Below are 12250 nucleotides of genomic sequence, written 5' to 3'. Positions count from 1 at the left end.
AAATTTCACAGTACTTTCAAATGTATTTTCATTATAATGAAAGTAAAATGAAACATAACATTAATAGTTTTTGAGACAGAGTAGTACTATCTTCTACTAACAGCAGCAATGAGTTTCATATCTATTTAGTAACAATGGTTTGTTTGTTGCATATTTTCTCTCCTGATCAAGGGTTTGGAGGAACCCTAAATGTGTGTGTGTATTGTGAACATTAGTTCTCCTGTTATCCAAGTTTTATTGTGTGTGGTTGAATAATTCAAAAAATGCAGGCAAGTTACAGATTAAACATTTCTTTTTAAATTCATGTGTGAAGTCAGTGTTTCCTATGAAAGTATCTGGAAATAGGAAATCGTTTCTCTGTCATAAATATTGCCAGTGTATTGGATTCAATGTCTAACAATTTTGATTTATTTTTACTTTATTCTTGAGCAGCTTATAAAAATCTTTGACAACAGGATGCCCCCTCCCCAGTAGCTTTCCTTCTCTGAACCATTTTCATTGTTGTGTGCTTCAGTATCACAGTGACTGCTCTACTGTCAAAATATGCACTGATTGCTCAATTTGATATTCTGTGTCCATGCACATTTCATTCCAATAGCACTTTTGTTTGGTTATCAACAAAACTTCACAAGTAGTAGAAAGTTACATTAAAATGTAAAATACATTTATTTTCTTTTTGGATCATTTAATAATTTGTGAAGGCTGTCTGAATAATTTGTACACAACATCTCATTGTGTTACTTCATGGGATGTTTTTTGTTTCATGTGGGCTATAATGGATTATGGTAGCCACAGTAAGAAGTGTAATATCATCAACCCGAAATATGTTGAAGAAACGTAAAAGATGCTGTATAAAAAGGGTAATAATGAAGTTCAAGAGAATCTTGTATATGCAGTGGACATAGATTGTGTTGACAAAATTTAAATTCAGCAGTAAGATTCAGAAAGTGAGGAAGATTTCACTGATATTGATGAGGAAGTACTCGAGGAAAACAATCATTACTGGATTGGAAATTACAAAGGGACAAAATAAATAAGTTTTCACCACCACAGATAGTGCTTTTCAGGGACTATAACATGATTCATAAGTTACCTGGATGTAAAGATGTGATGAAAACAGTGAGAATTCCTTTGGAATCCTGGAATTGCCTCCTATCTGATGACATTTTGTTCATTATAGTTCTGTTTGAAAACCAGCACACAGAGAATGCTGAAGCTTAATTTAGCATGAAAGAGATATAAAACCAACAGATGCTATTGAATTTAATGCCATCTTCATTGTTTTGTTTTTAGCTGGCATTAACAAAACTAAAATACGAGCTTAGAGGTCTTGTCGAGAACTGGTGGAGACAGTACTGAAAAATTTTAAATTGTAATGAACATCAAAAATTTTGAATTCATCATGCAGTGCCTTAAGATTTGATAATCATCCAACTCTCGGCAATGGCACCAAAGATGAAGTCAACAATATGGATAACGGTACAGCTTTGCTGGAAATGTACACTATTGGTTAGTGGTTATATTTTTTGCAATGATCAAGATGAGTGTGATCAATCCATGTGGAATTTATTTTCGCAACAATGAAAGTTATGTCACAAGATAGTGATTTCTGAAACAATTATCTCATGCATTAGTTTCACATCATTTCATTCAAAGAAGTTTAGAAACCTCAAGAATTCACATGCATCTTCAACAGATGTCAAAATGTTATAAGCCAACATGTAAAGAAGAAGCAGAAGAAGAAAGCAGAAATGAAGAAAATGAGAATGAGGTCAAGAGGAAAAAGTGTAGTTCCTGCATATTACAGAAAAGACTGCCAAAATACTGTTGCAATGTTTGTGTGTCCATCTGTTTGATGCACATAGAAACTTTTTGCATTGATAACGATGAAACTCATCTTTGTTACCATAATCCAACAGTGATAATACAGAAATAGAAAGATTAATATTTCTATTGTTGTCATGCTCTTATGTTAACTTTGTCTTTCTGTAAAGATATTAGCCTTATTATGTCTAGTCAGTGAAATTTAATAAAAAAGCAAGTGAAGTAATAATAATAATCAATACATTCAAATGAATGCAGAAGGATATAAATTAACAGCATCACACCAATGATTTTCAGACATTATAACTACCACCGGATAACTTGCATCAACAAAAAGAATTTATGGATGCTTTCAAGAAGGTGATATGTATTTCAGTAGGTCAGTGGAAGTGACGTTATTAAGCAGCACCACAGAAAAGAGTGTGATAGTTGGGAGTCGTGACTGACAGATCACTTTGCAGATGAGTTCACCTTTCTCTGTAAAAAGTACCATGCATATCACCATCAATCAGTACCATAGAAAACAATCAGTATGCTATGCAGGTGTGGCATTTGGTGCAGCATTTTTCACAAAGAATACACTGACTTATGTATGGTCCCATATGGTATCACAGTTACTCAAATGTACTTCATGATCAAAAGTATCCAGACACCTCACTGAAAACGACTTACAAGTTTGTGGCGCCCTCCATTGGTAATTCTGGAATACAGTATGGTGTTGGCCCTCCTTAGCCTTGATGACAGCTTGCACTCTTGCAGGCATACATTCAGTCAGGTGCTGGAAGGTTTCTTGAGGAATGGCAGTCCATTCTTCATGGAATTTTGTACTGAGAAGAGGTATCAGCATCGGTTGGTGAGGCCTGACATGAAGTCGGCATTGGAAAACATCCCAAAGGTGTTCTATAGGATTCAGGTCAGGATGCTGTGCAGGCCAGTCCATTACAGGAATGTTATTGTCATGTAACCACTCTGCCACAGGCTGTGCATTATGAACAGGTGCTTGATTGTGTTGAAAGATGCAATTGCCATTCTCAAATTGCTCTTCAGCAGTGGGAAGCAAGAAGGTGCTTAAAACATCAATGTAGGCCTGTGCTATGATAAAGCCATGTAAAACAACAAGATGTGCAAGCCCCCTCCATGAAAAAACACAACCACACCATGACACCACTGCCTCCGAATTTTACTGTTGGGACTTCACACGCTGGCAGATAATGTTCACTGGACATTCACCATACCCACACCCTGCCATCAGATTGCCAGACTGTGTACTGTGATTCATCACTTCACACAATGTTTTTCCACTGTTCAATCATCCAATGTTTATGCTCCTTACACCAAGTGAGGTGTTGTTTGGCATTTACCAGTGTGATGTGTGGCTTATGTGCAGCCACTTGACCATGAAATCCAAGTTTTCTCACCTCCCAACTAACTCTCATAGCACTTGCAGTGGATCCTGATGCAGTTTGGAATTCCTGTGTGATGGTCTGGATAGATGTCTGCCTATTACACATTATGACTCTCTTCAACTGTCAGCAGTCTCTGTCAGTCAACATACCTGTGCGCTACTGTGCTGTACGTGTCCCTTCATGTTTCCACTTCACTATCACATCGGAAACAGTGGACCTAGGGATGTTTAGGAGTGTGAAAATCTCACATACAGACGTATGATACAGGGCTATTACAAATGATTGAAGCAATTTCATAAATTCACTGTAGCTCCATTCATTGACATATGGTCACGACACACTACAGATACGTAGAAAAACTCATAAAGTTTTGTTCGGCTGAAGCCGCACTTCAGGTTTCTGCTGCCAGAGCGCTCGAGAGCGCAGTGAGACAAAATGGCGACAGGAGCCGAGAAAGCGTATGTCGTGCTTGAAATGCACTCACATCAGTCAGTCATAACAGTGCAATGACACTTCATGACGAAGTTCAACAAAGATCCACCAACTGCTAACTCCATTCGGTGATGGTATGCGCAGTTTAAAGCTTCTGGATGCCTCTGTAAGGGGAAATGAACGGGTCGGCCTGCAGTGAGCAAAGAAACGGTTGAACGCGTGCGGGCAAATTTCACGCGTAGCCGCGGAAGTCGACGAATAAAGCAAGCAGGGAGCTAAACGTACCACAGCCGACAGTTTGGAAAATCTTACAGAAAAGGCTAAAGCAGAAGCATTTCTTAAACAGGAGATTGGAAAACCGATGGATCGGTCGTGGTGGAGATCATGATCAGCAATTCATGTCATGGCCTCCACGCTCTCCCAACTTAACCCCATGCGATTTCTTTCTGTGGGGTTATGTGAAAGATTCAGTGTTTAAACCTCCTCTACCAAGAAACGTGCCAGAACTGCGAGCTCGCATCAACGATGCTTTCGAACTCATTGATGGGGACATGCTGCGCCGAGTGTGGAAGGAACTTGATTATCAGCTTGGTGTCTGCCGAATCACTAAAGGGGCACATATTGAACATTTGTGAATGCCTAAAAAAACTTTTTGAGTTTTTGTATGTGTGTGGAAAGCATTGTGAAAATATCTCAAATAATAAAGTTATTGTAGAGCTGTGAAATCGCTTCAATCATTTGTAATAACCCTGTACAAGTGACACCCAATCACCTGACCACATTTGACATCCATGAGTTCCGCGTAGCACCCCATTCTGCTCTCTCACAATGTCTAATGACTACTGAGGTCGCTGATATGGAGTACCTGGCAGTAGGTGGCAGCACAATACACCTAATATGAAAAACGTATGTTTTTGGGGGTGTCCAAATACTTTTGAGCACATAGTGTAAGTCTCTATGATAATGGTATCTCTCCAAATGTGCAGGACATCTAGTAAAGCAGTGATTATTGGAGTACAATATTGGATTGCCAAGGAAAAGGAAGATGACCAGAATTTAACAACTTGTCAACAGTGAGGTTAGAGATGCAGCATAGTGCTGAGAAATGTAAGGATGAGAAATGAAATTTGCTATGATCTTGATAACTGGAATGATCTGGTATTTAATGAAGTAATTCTAGAAAGTGACAGAAGAACTAAGTCATATTAGCCAAATGGGCATTTGAACTCTATTATTTCTAAATACTATGTATTAACCATTATAACACTTGGTGATTGGTGAACAATGTATGCACAGCAGACTTAACTGATATGAAGCACACAAGTGGAGTGTTTGTGACTAAGGGATGGCTGGAAAGGTTTCCCTTCAATAAACCCTGCAACAGTTTCTCTCTAGGAACAACAGCAGATTCAGGTACTGGTAAAGCCAACATGTGCTGTAATCCACTGCATATAATGTCACTGATTATGGCTGTCAGGGCAGCCACAAACATCACAAGAGTTTCACTTCAGCCTTATTTGCTCTGCTCTTGAGACTTATGAAAAAAATTGAACACTAAGAAATATTTTCCATACAAATAGCATGATTATTTTAGCTTCATAATTATTCTCCAGCTATAGTGATGGCATTCCAACCACGATCAGCGATATGGCAGAGGACTCAATTAGTCACCTCAGTACTTACAACAGGTGACCAGAAAGTTTCCATTCAAAGACCATAAAGTCCTGAACTGGTATTTCAATCAGATAAAATTGCTGTGAGCATTGAAGCAATCACTGCTCTGAGAGACTAGTTTCAAGATACATGTTTGGTGAAACATTGCATCCTGCTGTGTGAAGAGTTCACAATTGCCTGAAATACATCGGGCAGGCTGAAGGCATGATAATCGCATGGGGCAGAGGTCAGACTATAGAGCAGGTGGTGGAGTGTCTCCCACTTGGGTTGACATGGCTTGTGTGTTACGACATTTGCGATTCAAGGATGTGCATTATCATGAATCCCTGATGGATATTAACCAGTGTTTGTCCTTAGGCAGCCAAGAAAGGAATAATAGCATGCTGGCTCTCTTTGGATACATTGGGCAGCGCCGGCTTTAGGGTGGGGCGACCCGGGCGGTCGCCCAGGGCGCCAGGGCCATGTAAAAAAAAAAAAGAAAATTACAATTTACAATCACCCATTTCGCGAAACTAAAATATTATTCAGTCTCATTCAATATACGTCACTAATCTCACGAATGCGCGATGAATTCGGGGTAGCAGAAGAGAAATCATGCTGAATGCAATCTTCGTATTGTCTGCAACCATCCATGTTTGACGCGGGCTAGCACGGGCTCTACCAAAGCGCCTTTCTTATTTGTTTCAAGAACTGCAACAAGGAAGAGCCCATGCAGCCGCACCATCTCTCGTTCACAACAGAAACTACCGGTCGCTCCAAATAAAAGAAAATACAGACTGTGAAATATACATTAAATTATGATTTAATTAATACGAATGTATTTATATCGAACATTTGTGACTTAATGATTCATGTACATTAATTAATAGATCATGCAATGCGTGCACTTTATTTATAGAGAATTCTCCCCTAACTTACTGAAATAATACAGCGCCACACAATGTTTGTTAGACTGCATATGTTGGCAGCGCTACGATTTGCACCCGCATGTCAGTAATTGTCAGTAAGAGTCGGAGGCAGCGGTCATGCTTTCGTGGCTGAATAATTGTGAGTGAAACGAGTGTCGTGACTGTGTCAACATTTTAATTTTCTGGTAAGTGCGAAAAACATTTTTATCTTTCAGTTCAGGTTTTTTTCTAGTTACGTCTACTGATAGGTGAATTTATTTATTTGTTATAGATCGAATATTGTGGTCGCGAAATAGAGCAGTGTCCAAGCAATAATTTGTCAAATTATTAAATCATGCCAGAAGAGAAGGAAATGATTAAAAAAAAGCTTTCTGGTTCAGAAAATCAGAAAAGAAAAGCTGAAAAAGAAAAAGCTCTTGAAGAAACTAAAAAGCACATGAATATTTATAAGTACCTTCAAGGAAATTCTAAGGCAAATACTTCAGATATTGAATCAAAAGACCATGTATCAGCAAATATTTCTTCAGACTGTGAACAATTATACACAAAAAATATACACTCCTGGAAATGGAAAAAAGAACACATTGACACCGGTGTGTCAGACCCACCATACTTGCTCCGAACACTGCGAGAGGGCTGTACAAGCAATGATCACACGCACGGCACAGCGGACACACCAGGAACCGCGGTGTTGGCCGTCGAATGGCGCTAGCTGCGCAGCATTTGTGCACCGCCGCCGTCAGTGTCAGCCAGTTTGCCGTGGCATACGGAGCTCCATCGCAGTCTTTAACACTGGTAGCATGCCGCGACAGCGTGGACGTGAGCCGTATGTGCAGTTGACGGACTTTGAGCGAGGGCGTATAGTGGGCATGCGGGAGGCCGGGTGGACGTACCGCCGAATTGCTCAACACGTGGGGCGTGAGGTCTCCACAGTACATCGATGTTGTCGCCAGTGGTCGGCGGAAGGTGCACGTGCCCGTCGACCTGGGACCGGACCGCAGCGACGCACGGATGCACGCCAAGACCGTAGGATCCTACGCAGTGCCGTAGGGGACCGCACCGCCACTTCCCAGCAAATTAGGGACACTGTTGCTCCTGGGGTATCGGCGAGGACCATTCGCAACCGTCTCCATGAAGCTGGGCTTCGGTCCCGCACACCGTTAGGCCGTCTTCCGCTCACGCCCCAACATCGTGCAGCCCGCCTCCAGTGGTGTCGCGACAGGCGTGAATGGAGGGACGAATGGAGACGTGTCGTCTTCAGCGATGAGAGTCGCTTCTGCCTTGGTGTCAATGATGGTCGTATGCGTGTTTGGCGCCGTGCAGGTGAGCGCCACAATCAGGACTGCATACAATCGAGGCACACAGGGCCAACACCCGGCATCATGGTGTGGGGAGCGATCTCCTACACTGGCCGTACACCACTGGTGATCGTCGAGGGGACACTGAATAGTGCACGGTACATCCAAACCGTCATCGAACCCATCGTTCTACCATTCCTAGACCGGCAAGGGAACTTGCTGTTCCAACAGGACAATGCATGTCCGCATGTATCCCGTGCCACCCAACATGCTCTAGAAGGTGTAAGTCAACTGCCCTGGCCAGCAAGATCTCCGGATCTGTCCCCCATTGAGCATGTTTGGGACTGGATGAAGCGTCGTCTCACGCGGTCTGCACGTCCAGCACGAACGCTGGTCCAACTGAGGCGGCAGGTGGAAATGGCATGGCAAGCCGTTCCACAGGACTACATCCAGCATCTCTACGATCGTCTCCATGGGAGAATAGCAGCCTGCATTGCTGCGAAAGGTGGATATACACTGTACTAGTGCCGACATTGTGCATGCTCTGTTGCCTGTGTCTATGTGCCTGTGGTTCTGTCAGTGTGATCATGTGATGTATCTGACCCCAGGAATGTGTCAATAAAGTTTCCCCTTCCTGGGACAATGAATTCACGGTGTTCTTATTTCAATTTCCAGGAGTGTACAATCACTTATTGAAGGTGATCAAATTGACCAGCGCAGTACATCTTTGCATGAATCCTCTGATATTTCTCCAAGTCAAAATCAACACATGACATCTGTGGTTGATGAAAGTATCAACGTTCTTGCAATAAAAGAATACAATTTTCTGATGTAGGTACGTGGCCAAAAGTACTTAATGCTAGAGATATAGATCGCATTATAATATGTGGACCCTCACAAGTATGTCTAAATAACTTTCCAAAAGATGAAAATGGGCGTCATTTCTCTTCAACTCATTACACAAGAAAACTATCAAACGAAGAAACTATCAGACGATGGTGGCTAGTTTATTCTGTATCAAACGACAGTGTCTTTTGCTTTTGTTGTCGACTGTTTGATTTAAAATCAACTACTAATTTGACTACCACTGTGGGTTTCAGAAATTGGAAACATTTAAGTGAAGCTCTGAAACTGCATGAAAATAGTCCTAACCATAAAAAAGCATTTACTCAATGGACTGAATCTGAAATCAGGTTTAAAGCTGGATTAACTATTGACAAGGAAGAACAAAAGCTAATTTCTAAAGAAAGTTTACGATGGAGCAATGTGCTTCAAAGATTGATGCACATTACTTTGTATTTGGCTGAAAATAATACGGCATTCAGAGGGTTATCAGATAAATTATTTACCCCAAATAATGGAAAATTCTTAGGTCTTGTACAGTTATTGGCAAATTTTGATCCAATCATGGAAGAGCACGTCAGACTGGCATTGAGTGGTGATTTGGCTGACCATTATTGCGGCAAAAATATACAAAATGAATTAATAGAACTCATGGCATCACACGTTATGTCTACAATCGTATCCCGCATAAAGAGTTCAAAGTATTATGCAATCATAGCTGACTGTACTCCAGATATAAGCCACAAAGAACAACTTTCGATAACTTTAAGATGCGCCGACATAACAGAGGATGGCGCAAGTGTAAAAGAACATTTCATCTCATTTCTGCAAATAGATGATACAACCTGTGAAGGTCTCACAGAAAGCATTTTAAAAACATTGAGTGATCTTGACCTTAATATTAATGACTACAGAGGACAGGGCTACGATAACGGCGCGAACATGAAGGGGAAAAATAAAGGCGTCCAGAACAGAATTAAGAAGTTAAATCCACTAGCTTTTTTTGTGCCATGTGGATGCCATAGTTATAATTTGGTATTGTGTGATGCGGCAAAATCATCAGTAAAATCCGTGACACTGTTCGGACTGTTACAAAAAATGTTTAATCTATTTGCTGGATCGGTAAATAAATGGAAAATTTTGACCGACCATTTGAAGATATACACCCTGAAAAATATAAGTGACACACGCTGGGAAGCTCGAATTGATAGCGTCAAAGCGGTCCGTTATCAATTATGCGAAATGCATGACGCTTTGGTTTCCTTGGCCGATGCTACTGAACAAAGGGATGCTGCGGTGTCACACGAAGCGACAACACTAGGAGGACAATTAAAAGACTTGAGCTTCATTGTTTCTCTCGTGACATGGTATGATGTTCTGTTTCAAACTAACGTTGTGAGTAAAGCAAGTCAGTCACCCACAATCAACTTTGTCGAGTTTATGGGAATCCTTGACAAATGTTGCTCTTATTTGGAAACATATAGACAAACAGGTTTTGAACAAGCTATTGTAACAGCAACTGAACTGGCTTCGGATCTTGATACGCAGCCATCATTTAAACCACAAATGCGATTAAGACATATTAAACGCAGGCCGGGTGAAGAGGCTGTTGATGATCAAATAACTGACCCAAAAAATAAGTTTAAAGTAGAGTTTTTCAATGCACTGTTGGACACCGTGCACATATCCATGAAAGAAAGATTTGAACAGATGCAAGAATTTTCTGCGACGTGGAGTTTCTTGTGTGACATTAAAAAAAAATCAAAATAAAGAAGAACTAATACAACGCTGTTATAAATTACAAGAAAAGTTAACTGTCAACATGAAGTCAGATATTGATGGAAATTTGCTGTGCGACGAAATTTTAGGCCTGCAACACTATCTCGAAGACAGCCAGGCAACGCCTATTGAAGCCTTAAACTTCATAAAAAAGCATAATCTTCAAGAGTTATATCCCAACATCTGGATAACGTTACGTATTTTGCTAACAATACCAGTGACTGTCACAAGCGGCGAACGCAGTTTTTCCAAACTGAAGTTGATAAAAACGTACTTGCGGTCTACAATGTCTCAAACAAGACTAACCAGTTTGGCCTCACTGTCCATTGAAAATGAAGTTGCAGAAAACCTGGACTTTGCTAATCTGATCAGAGACTTTGCCGACAGAAAAGCGAAAAAAGTAAAATTTTAGTTGTTTATAATTGTTTTTCATTAGGCGTAATATGTTTTGTGTTCAGATGACTGACAGAAAATATAGGTTTATGGCTTACAGTTATATTAAATTCAATAAAAATATGGTACCCAATTCAAAATTAGTGTTTTTTCGTTATACATATTACCTCCTATATATAAAAATCAATTGTTGTGTGTTAGTCTCACCAAAACAAAGAAATGGCTTGACCAATTTGAATAATTTTTGTTTTGTTTTGTTCGCTTTAGTACAGGGGTGCTTCAGAAAAGAAAAGAAATATTTGGGATATACGAGCCTGTTTCAACCACATTTTACGCATCTTTTCTTTGTTTGGAACACGCAAAAACAATTTTCAGGAGTTTTTGTAGATGTACAGTGCAGTACTACGCAATATTTTTAGACAATTTCCCAAAACGTGAATGCCCAAACAATGTATCACTGCTATACTGACTGTTACGGCAGCGACAGCAGCATGCTGGACTGACGTCACAGGCTACACAAGACTCGCATGGAGCGTCTTAGCGGGCTTTCAGATTATTTGGATTTCATTTCCATTTAAAAAAATAAAATACTCAAATTTACGATGGAAAAAACCATGTTATGATCATAAGATGACGCCATTAACCACTTAAGACGATTTCTAGAAAACAGTCAAATACCGTGTTGCAAAGCACTGCCAGGTTCGCTATTTACACAATAAAGGGCTAAGGCCGGCCCTGACATTGGGTAATAAGATTTCCACAGTCTGTGCTTCTGCATTTATCACATGCAACTCGGAAAGACATGAATACCATGTTAATCACTTGCTTACATGCTGGTACTTGTATATACACATTGGGATCATACTATTTTGCATATATACTGAAGAAATGCCCTCAAATGGAAACTTTGTGATTGTCCCTTGTATTTATTTATTCTTGACAGTTACAGTTACCTGGGAAGTTAACACAGGTCATATGATTATATCTGGATACTTCCCACTAATACCAACCTGTCAGAACTCCGGAGATGGGAACTTGCCCTTCAGTATATCCTCTCTTCTCGTTATCCGCCAGGCCTCAACCTCCGCTAATTTCAAGTTGCCGCCACTCATACCTCACCTGTCTTTCAACAACATCTTTGCCTCTGTACTTCTGCCTCGACTGACATCTCTGCCGAAACTCTTTGCCTTTACAAATGTCTGCTTGTGTCTGTGTATGTGCGGTTGGATATGGGTGTGTGCGCGAGTGTATACCTGTCCTTTTTTTCCCCCTAAGGTAAGTCTTTCCGCTCCCGGGATTGGAATGACTCCTTACCCTCTCCCTTAAAGCCCACATCCTTTCGTCTTTCCCTCTCCTTCCCTCTTTCCTGATGAAGCAACCATTGGTTGCGAAAGCTTGAATTTTGTGTGTATGTTTGTGTTTGTTTGTGTGTCTATCGACGTGCCAGCACTTTCGTTTGGTAAGTCACATCATCTTTATTGTTCAGTGCCGATTTGGAATCCAGCAACCTTACGGCCATTATCTGGTGCATCTTTGTAGGGCACACAGTCCCACAATGTGTGCTCTGGAGTTCCCACACTGTTGCTGCTGCAACTATCATTCATCTCTTTTTTGATTTTGTGCAGATGTGTAACATATAGCCCATGACCAGTAAGGTAATGTATTAGTCCACTCAGTGGGTGAAGGAATCTCA

The 12250-nt window shown here is 40.7% G+C and overlaps 1 protein-coding gene across 2 annotated transcripts in view; it reads right to left on the bottom strand.

Annotated features, from left to right (window-relative positions):
- LOC124619428 overlaps positions 1–12250 on the bottom strand; it is a 434008-nt gene that overhangs the window by 26869 nt on the left and 394889 nt on the right. The window lies entirely within an intron of this gene.

The sequence above is a fragment of the Schistocerca americana genome, chromosome 6 (assembly GCF_021461395.2).
Source record: "Schistocerca americana isolate TAMUIC-IGC-003095 chromosome 6, iqSchAmer2.1, whole genome shotgun sequence".
Classification (NCBI taxonomy): domain Eukaryota; kingdom Metazoa; phylum Arthropoda; class Insecta; order Orthoptera; family Acrididae; genus Schistocerca; species Schistocerca americana.
This window is presented reverse-complemented; position numbering and strand designations above follow the sequence as displayed.